We start from the raw sequence: 10,375 nt of genomic DNA, 5'->3' as shown, positions 1-10,375 counted from the left end.
GAGGCGAGTGGTGGCCACCTTGGGCACCTGCTGGGGGACATCCCCTGGCTGCAGGGATGCTGTGTCTCAGCTTCTCCAGGGTCGCAGAGATTCTTAAACACCCTGCTCTGCAGCAAAGATCAAATGGAAAGGAYGCTAGTGGGAATATGTTACCCATAGAAACACCAGGCAATGCAACTCCAACCCTTGAAGCATCACCTGCAGAAAACCCAGCCTTTTTTTGTGTGTGCGCTCCAGCAATCACACTGAAAAGGCTCTCCTTGAGCCAAAAAAAGAGGAAATGGTCTAGACAGACAACTGAAAATAGGCCATTGTGTGTGATGCTGTATTCCCAATTCACCCCAGGTCTGAATGGAGTACAGGAGAGAATGTGGGACATGTCAGGTAACKCTCTGTAGGTGGGACTGATGCTCTGGGCCAGCAGTCACAGACTGAGAAAAGTCTAGGAGCATGCACTGGGTGGCTCTTCAATGCCCTTCATGACAGTGGCACTTCTGGAGCTGGAAATGGCAGCAATGATGGTGAGAACAGTCAAACAGCATCTTCCTGCAGGGATGTGTGGACTAGATCCTCATAAATTAACCATGTGGTGTAGTAATGCCACTCAATAAAGAACCATTGTGTAGCTCAAGAGTACTTGTCCTTCCTGCTCTTATCACTTCATCTATCTCTATGCACAGTAAGTCTATTTACTATTTCACTTTTAAAAATATTTTTTWAAATATTCTAAACTAATTTCTAAGTGCTTGCTAACTGGTGAGYCAATGGTTATTCACCTCAGCAGGAATCCTTAAGAGATTTTAAACTGATGATTAATTTTAGATGCCCAAAATGCATTAAAGTGGTATAAATATTACAGAAAGCTTTCTGGGGTACTGTGCAGTTTCAGCTTACTTTCAGTTTTGCTTATATCTTAGGACATTTTTTACCACAAAAGTGATTAAAACCACAAAACATTAATGGATTTCTAGGCATACCCTTATTGATCTGAGGAAGAGCATGTCTRTTGAAATCTTGTCTGCTTTTTCAGACTAGTGTAATAAAAGATATTTTCCTCCCTTACAAACCTTGATCAAAATGTTGAAAATGTTATTACCAGCAGTCCAATATTATTCAAATTAGAAGGGCAGGTTTAAAATCCTGCTCTAGAGACATGTCCTTATTTAGTTARAAACCAAACTGACTTGCCTGAAACCTTAAGCTGCTTATCTGCAGTCTGTGGTACAGGAGCCCTGTACCCTGGCRTTAAACAAACTTCGTTAGACCTGGTTCTCTCAGATTGTCATACAACAGGGGGAACAGCTTCAAAGTGAAAGGGGTTTAGATTAGGTATTAAAAATTCTTAACAGTGAGGATGGTGAGGCACAGCAACAGGTTGTCCAGAGAAGTTGTTGATGCCCCAGCTCTGGAAATGTTACATGCCAGACTCAAGCTTTGAGTAACCCGGTCTAGTTGAAGGTGTCCCTGCCTATTGTAGGTGGGGTGGAATCAGATCAACTTTAAGGTCTCTTCCAACCCCAAATGTTCTATGATTCTATGGTAGAATTTGTCTAGGTGGTCTGCTGTAAACAGGGCAGGGTACAGAAAGATTTACGGCAAATGCTGAATTCTTTCCCATTTGCTCATTCAGGGAGAACCACCTACACAGAAGACAGAYTTGAACCACTGCAAGGACAGACCAACCACTACAAGAAATGCTGTGCATGTTACACTGCATGGAGAGGCACTTTATTGATCCCTGCTTCTGTGTATCAAGATATTTTATGTTTTTAAAGGAGGTGGAAAGCATATAGACAGCTAACTTCTGCCAAAAAGTACCTGTTAARAGGCCTTGGGTTATATTTAATTGGAAAAATGTTCTGGTTGAGCCAGCTTTCAGATTTTAATTACAATTCTGTTAGTCAGTGCATCAAAGCCACTCACCATCTCTCATCCACATCTCTCGTGAGCAGTCAATCATCAGGTAGGGACAAAGGGCCATTTCAATATACATCGTTTCACTAGAGCTTGCTACAAAGCAGCATCTAACAAACTCCCTGAGCATGAGGCTCTCTGACAGAACAACTGCCTTGCAACAGCAATAAGAGGATTTGCTCTGAAGGTCTTTTATTTAGGAAGAAAAGCAAAATGTTAAGAAGTGCCAAGATTTTTCTTTTGCGTATAAATCCCCTCACTTTTTTTATTTCAGGGGTCATGCACCGCTGAGGTATGTGGTAAGGAAATAGCATCTTGAACTTGCCTTATACTGAAAAATGAAACAGATCTTCAATATTCCATGGAGAAGAGGGTGTGCATCGTTTCTTAAGAATAAGCCCTTTGTGTCTCTATTATTTTTACAATGCACTTTAATGACCTGAAAGCATGTGTGTGCCTTCTTAAATCATCACATACAAAACTACRTTTTGACTGTAAAAAATATCAAGACTCTTATAGAGGAAGTTATACCATGTGTGGGGTTTTTTTTCTCCATTTTCAAAGATAGGATGAGTTTTGTCTATATTACAAGGACAAGATCCAAAAATAAAAAAAAATAATAAAAAAACCCAACTAAGTTTGGAAGGGGAAGATGGTTTGTTTGGGGTTTTTCTTAAGAATAAATTCTAGCTCTAGACACCATTGTTAGAAAAGTCACCCTTACCAGATGGCTAATACAGAGAGGGGAAAATGGCCAACTTGATTTCAAATGTGAGAGTGATTTTTAAAATGAATGATAGAAACTTCTTCAGATTCATTATTTTAAGCAGGGAAACTCATGTGTTTAGCTTATGGGTCTGGTTTGAATAAAAATTTGTCTTTCTTGAATAGAAATCATATGTGATTCAGGCAGTGGCCTGGACCATTTGCTAATACTAATTGTTAAGGGTTGAAAGTAGGGTAGAAGATTGTTAAAGTCTTCCCTGGCAGTAACTTGATCTGTGGAAATGTACTTTACAGGAACTGTGATGAGGTTTACAGCTGGCAAAAGCTTGTGATAGGATGGCCACATGACTTCACATCTCCCTTTTCATAACCGAATAAAAGCTCACATGACACACTTTTGGTAGGTAAAGGATGGCAGGGATTGTTTAAACTGAAACGCGAATAYATATTTTTATAAATATTTCACATCTTGAAAGATACTTGATGATGTGGCTATTTTGAAATAATATTATCACAATATGCTGAGGTAAAACTGGCAACTTAGAAAACCACCARCTGAGACCAGATGGGCTGCTAAGTTCTCACATGAAACACTGGTGGTGAAAAAAATGTGTGAGATTTTAATCACATCAGTTTGCCCTTGCCCAGTCTCAACAGAAACCTGGTCAGTTGGTAAACATTTGCTGATAAGGAAGAGCTTTAACCCTTGTTAAATATACAAAATGTGATTATTCCACCCAATTTACATGTTAGCACCAGTACCCTGGTAAATTCYAGAGTGAAACCTTATCTTCTGTTTCTGAAATGCCAGTGTTGCACTATATTCAGCCTTCAGCCATAGCCCATAGTGCAGCATTGAAATTCACTTTCACATCCAAGCTGGCTGGAGCTTACTGCTGTGTGAAACACCTAAGGCATGATTCAGCTGCCCAAAAATAGGTTTCAGCGCCCTTCAAAATGTCCTTCTGTGTCTGAGACATCTCTGGTGGTCTGGCACACATAGTGCACAACCCAGAGCACCTCATGCCCCTGCCTCCCCTTCCAGAGCAGCACCCAGCTCCACAGGGASGGACACACAAACACACCCAAAGGCTGAAGCACTGGATCAAATCCGTTATATCTGTGGTGCAAATCTGCTAAGTCCCTTCAGGATCAGGCATTACAAGGACCCGTCACAGAGCTGTGCCTGGRGGGCAGAAAGGAGCAGTGGTTTTGGTGCCCAGGTGGAATGCCATGGCTCCTCACCCATGGGAGCGAGAAAAGTTTGGCACCACTCAAAGGGATGAGCAGCTTTTGGTTACTGTTCCTACCAACACCACGTCATTTGTGAGCTTGTCCAGAAGAATTTCAGTCTACAGTTCCAGTCAGAGAATCACACACTTATTTTCGTTGCACATCCAATGCGTATCACTGTGTTTCCTGGAGCTTTGTCATGCTTGGGTAGACAGAAACTATTCTTTTCACTAATATTTGTATTGTTTCACATCTGGTTCATAATAATTCTCATGCTATTGTCAGAGGAATTGCTCTGCCATTTCCTTTCATGATGTGCTTGATGGCTGCTCTGGAAAACAGTTTATTTACAGGTTCACAAAGATGCCGTTGGGTGTATTTTCCATTTGGCAATCTACAAAAGTAACATTTACAGTTATAAACACCTGCATAGGCTAACACATATGTTGTAGAACTTTCTTCACAGAGAGGTATACAGCATAAATGTCACGTAAACAGCTTTCCACAAATCAAAATGAACAYGGAAAAAATGCAGGACTCTTAGAGAAATAGAAAACACAGAATTGCAAATTTTTCAAAACTTTTTATTTCCATTCCTTCCCAATCCAAGTCATGGTTACTTCATATTTTCTCCAGTGACTCTCTTTTGAAAGTAGTGAATATTCTGTACTTGTTTTATATTCTATTGGAAAAACCCTAAATTTTCAAAAACACTGCTATTTTAATATTTTTAAATTCTTTTTTTTTTCATTGCTTTATCCATTTGCAGAGTAGCAGCTGGCTGTGAAAATACTCTGTGTTGTGTCTTCCTCTGTCTGGTCCTATAAGAAGTTTCACTGTGCTCTTCTTTGGAGGAAGCTGAGCTCCTTGGTTGAGCCATGCCCACAGCTAAGGCTGGCACTAAGTTCTTTACCTTCTGCTGGTTATTACCTGAACATCCTCTGGCATTTTTAGGCAGAACAGTGCCCTTGCCCTAAACATAGCWAATCAGTTTCAGACCTACTGTTCAGCTGGAGAGCAGATATGAATGGAATTGGGTATGTGATGGTCGCATGCGAATAAAGACGGCAGCACCCCTGACTCTGGGGTTTCTAGAAGATTGTTACAAACTCACAGMTGCCCTCAGCAAAAATGTCCAAGAGGAAGTTCAGCTCTTACAATTGTAAACCTRATGTTAGTTGACTGAAATCCGCCTCTTGTCTGCATATCTCTCAAAATGGATGGAGATGGCTGTGGGACAGACCTTTCCTGCTCTGATTCAAAGACCAACATTTCACTTATTTTCCTGGCCCTCACATTCCCACACAAACACATTATTTCTTCCTGCTCCTTGCATATCCTTCAGTCCTCTTCCACTGACACCCCCAAGAGAAACTGGTACAAAAGGTCAAACAAAACTCAGATCCTTGCCTGTGCAGGGTGGGGTCCTATGCTTTAGAATTCTGCTCCTGCACACTTCTAGGAGATGCAAGGCATCTCCAGTGGTATGGAGAAACAGATAAAGAGCTATCAATTTATTGTTCATTATGGACAAGGCTGCATGCAGGGTCTTGGAAAGAACTGTTTTCACTGGGTCTCCAGGACTGTCAAGATTAGAAAAGAGCACTGAGATCACCAAAAAAAGAACAAGACAGAACAAGCCACCTGAGCCCCACAATTCCTTAGCCGTGCCTCTGAGAGGTTCTGCACRTGTCAACCTTTCGCAGGCAGTTTGGTACAAATACTGAGCAAGGAATGYTGGCCCTTGCCAGGAATATGCTTTAGAGAACAGCATGGACAAAGGCTAAGAAAAGCTTTCACAAACAGCACAGAAAACAGGAATTAGTCAAATTCCTTTCCCAGCTGTAATTCGCATGTGTTTTAAGCACTATTAACACACACAAAAACAACTTTTCAGATAGTTTCTGTAACACCAAAAGAAGTTGCTATTGTGACAGGTTATGATTCAATGTTTCATTTTCTTTTATGCATTATAGCTTACATTCAGCCCTCTTTTAGCTGGCTCTGTCAGCAAGTCCTGACTCCCTTTTAAGCCTCAATCCCTGGCACTCACAACTGAAGCAGTGAGACCAAGTCCTTAAACTTATCCACTAAATGTGTTGGCTTTGAGATCTTTCTCCAGAATTATGTCAACCCTCCACTTGTCACCTATCTTCCTACCTCCTGCAAGTGCCCCTTCTCACCAYACTTTGCATGGAGCCTGGGACTTTCAGAGGTCATCATGCAACATATTAAAACCATTCTAATCTGCTGCTTCACACATCACCCCTCAATCACAGCTTGTGATTCCAACCATCAGGCTTCATAATCTTTGTAGCACATTTGCACAAAAAAAAAAAAAATCCATTTTCTTTCTATCTTATCCGCAACATGTGCAAATATTACCTCATCCATTCTTGAGCTGGCTCCAGAGATTAACCCAAATTTGACATGATAGATGTCTAATTTAAAAAATAGCCTGTTTCCTGGCAGTTGATTTTGTTGTCAGTTTTGTTTTAAACTTCAACTTGGGGTGTGACATTGCTACCAGAATTTCATATTTTTAAATACCATTTCACTTTCAAAGGCTGAAGCCAAGGATGATGTCATGTGTGTGCTAGTAGCTTAGCACATATCTGAAGTGGGAGCTTAAAGATTAAAAAGAAAWTTTTTCTTGCAAAAACAAGAGCGGGACACATAGGCAGAAGATTTTTGTAGGAAAGCAACGTGACACCATTTAACCTTCTGATTAGGTGAAGCATTACACGAGTCTTTTAATTGAGGGAACATCACTTAAGCAGTTTACTAGGCAGGAAGTGGCTGCTGATGCCTGTGGAAAGCAGGCTGCGTGAGATTGAAGCAGCATCCTTTGAAGTGAATGGAAAGAGTTTTACTGAGCTCAGTGGAAGTGCTCTGCATTTGTACAAATGCAATTCTGAGTACAATTTGACCCATGGGGATGAAGGGCACTGAGCAAATGAAAAAAATAGCATGAATCCTTTGTTTATGTTACAGAAAAGCTCTTATTGTATGCAATATTACTAAGAAATAAAATATCCTTTTCAGTGAAACAGTTTGTTCTTCCTAATCCAGTATTATTGTTACGCATGTGTTAAATCATAGGATACACATGGTTGTAAAAGCTGATTTATTAACTAACTAAAAATCAGAGGCATCCACCCAAGCACCACCCAGCATCTGCTGGGACTAATGTCCCTCAAAAACGTCCCATATGTCAAGGAGGGTATAGGTTCAGAAAAACACTAATCCYAGCTTGTCAAAAGGAGCAAAAGAAAAACAGGTTTAGCTTTATAGACTACAGTATTTTGTTTGTTTTCATTAAACACTCTTACTGATTTTAAACATCTGTATTTGTTAACTTGTCTASTTCTTTCAAACTTAAGAGTACAAACAGTGCCATATGTGCTCACTGCTGGCATTTCTGTTCCCGATCCTAACATTTGCCTCTAGAGACAGGCTTATCTCTGACAACTCAGTAAACACGGCTCATGTTGAAATCTGAACTATGCAAGGTAGTTTGCTGCCTAGAGAAGGCAGAAGGGACGTGTGGAAATCTCTCTGTTAAAACCCACCCCACCCCCCGTGGCAATGAGGGCTCAGCTGAAGCAGAGCTGACAGACGGAGGGTCTGCGTGTGGCCGGCTCTGTTGTCGCTGGTCGTTAACTTTCTCATCGTTTGCATTTGCTGCTCCGAGCCCGCACAAGCAGGTGGAAAGGTAAACTCCAGTGACTTGCACATCCTGCTGCTCTGTTATCCTATAAGCTGGTTCAAAATGAAATCAGTAGCTCYCCACAGCCAGTTTGCTGTTTGGCCTTATGTTAGGTGGTTTGGCTTCAATATTAGTACTGTCACAGAAAAGAAATAGAGTGCATTTCTGAGCTCTTTATTCCACCAGAGGATTGTCTCACAAGTTGGAAGGCTCAAGTCAAACACAKGAATTAGATGGGTTTGTATCCAAATAAGTAATCATTATAAATGACCAGAACCAGTTACAAGTGAAAGCAATGTCTTTATGGCTGCTTTCCTAGAGGGCAAGTCAYGGTCACACAAGTACCAGTACCCCAGTACTTCCAACAGACAGGAGAGCAGATCTGACCTATCTATTCTGGGAACCCACCAAGCTGTAGACACATAACTCACACTTCTCTGAAGTGTAGGGAAATGACAGTCATGATTCTTCTTTTGCTATGGGACCAACTGAGAAAACAAACCCCTAAATTCTGCTCATTTTTGGAAATTTGAACAGTCTGCTCAGAAAAAAAAAAGGACCAATTTAAGGCATTTCCCACAGACTACCCTCATTTTGAATATTCAGGCCACTTTTTGCAATGATTAAWCTAATTTCAGGCTGATCCCTTTTCCAAAATATTTTGACTTCAACATTTTTTCTCCTGTGATCAACTTGCCCTGTCTAATTTCATTTTCTAATGTATGCCTCTCTGGTAGGCATGTAATCTTGGAACTTGGCCTGGAATTATTCAACCTAACTTTTGGCAGAAAATTTCCAGCAGCACRGAAATGGGCATCTCTTTAGAAACTTTTCTTAGGTAGTTCATATAGATTCAAAAATTTGAATTCAAAATTCAAAATCTGTATTTCATACTATGTCTCATCTAGACTGCATCTATGCAATAGAGACACAAGTCCATGTTCACTGCTTCCACTTCATTCTCCACGATCCAGGGAACCATTCACTCCCCAAGAGCATGTGTGTGCACGTGTGTGTTCATGCATGCACACTCACTCTTTAAAGTCATGCAGCAATGCTGCCTGCCTCTCTCCAGCAGCTGACACAGGAAATACTGATCCTGTATAAAAGCTGGGGAAGCAGAGGCAGAGACAGGGGGTGGTAGGTACATGTATACATACATTTCTTCAAAGGAAAAGAGGAATGATTAGTGGAATATATCTAGGTTTTTAAATGGAGAATGAGAGGAGGAAAATAAAGGAATGACAAAGTTTGCTTGTCAAAGGCAGAGGACACAGACAAATGAGGTTTGTGAATACAGAACTGGAGACAGTTTCTGCTATTCACAGGCAAGTTTTTCTATGTGTTGGAGTAAGGGAGAATCCTGCTGCAAATAGAGAAAGATTTCTCCTGATCCTCTCTGGACTCAGTCCATGTGAATCTAACAGCAACCGGATGAGGCAACAAACAGAAGATGAGGTCAGGCAAGAGCTGTGATACAGTCTTGGTTGAGTGAACACTTCCCAAAGACAGGAATCCAGCATTAGGCAAGGTGCATTACAGTCCTTCAGAAGTCAAGTAAACAATCCATCAGACACTGAACATCAACAGCACTCCTAGAGACTTGCTGAAGCCTTGTTCAACATTCCACTAACAAAAATGTATGAGATTATCTCCTCTGCCCTTGTACACTTCACTACAGGAGGCACCAGCAACAGGAACTGATCAGAGAATGTACAGGTTCATGTACATGTAGTTGATCTCTTTTTCTTGTTCCTGTTTTTCCTATAACATCTCTTTCACTTCATTCTTCATTAGCCTCCATGCCAGTTAAACTTTTGGCACATCAGTAAGAATGTTTATGTTAGTTAATCTGATCAGACTCTGAGTACCCTAAATGGGAAAAACAGCATCTGATGAGATTATTAAAAGTTTCTAGGCAATGAAATATCTCAAGGAATCTGGCCTTACTCTCCTGGGTGTGGACTGCAGCTTTTATACATTTCTGAAATTAGGGGCAGGTGTCTGGGAATGCTACTGCAAAGAAAATATTAGAGGATTCTAATTCACATCACTTTTCTGAATTTGCACCTCTTTCCAAGTCCAGCTATTGGGTGGGTTTTATCCTTCATTATATTTAGAGCTTGACACTGTGAAGATCAAATAAGCAGCCACTCATCAATTAACTTTCCAGAGCAAATACTTCAATATTCTCAACACATATGCATTGCAGGCATAAAGGGGGGTGGTGAGGGGTGGTGGTGTGGGGGGTGTGTGCACATGTAGAAGGAACCAAGGAATGGGCTGCTTAGTTAACACACAAGTTTCTAAACATGTGGGTTATACACACTTSTTCTACTTCTTTTCCCTAGGTCATTCACTCTAAATGCAGGCAGATACCCATACACACACATGCTCACCTTTGATATAAAATTGGGCCTGGCCCTTGCTGTGAATATAATTTTCTTCTGCTCAGTGGCTCTCTTAAACACTCTTCTGTAAGAGTGCCAKGAGGGGGCCACCAGGTAAGAGAATTTTGGCCCACCATATTTTAAACCTCATCACACATTAGAGCCAGAAGCAGCAATAGCTTCTCATTGTAAATTGTGCCTGTTATTGTAATTTATCAGGATCAAACAGTTGCTGGCAGCCCTTTCCATACGATCCAGTTTCAGTGTCTATATCAGCAGCGAGCAAAATCAAACATGGCTTGCGAACAGAGGTTTAGCGATAAATAAATCACTCAGGGAGCTTTAGAGAAACAACTCTTCACACACACCAATGTTATGGTACTTGTCTTTATTTCTCTTCCAG

Source organism: Malurus melanocephalus, unplaced genomic scaffold (assembly GCF_030028575.1).
Source record: "Malurus melanocephalus ecotype Western Australia unplaced genomic scaffold, MMel_1.1 scaffold_4, whole genome shotgun sequence".
Classification (NCBI taxonomy): domain Eukaryota; kingdom Metazoa; phylum Chordata; class Aves; order Passeriformes; family Maluridae; genus Malurus; species Malurus melanocephalus.
Note: the sequence above shows the minus strand (reverse complement) of the source record.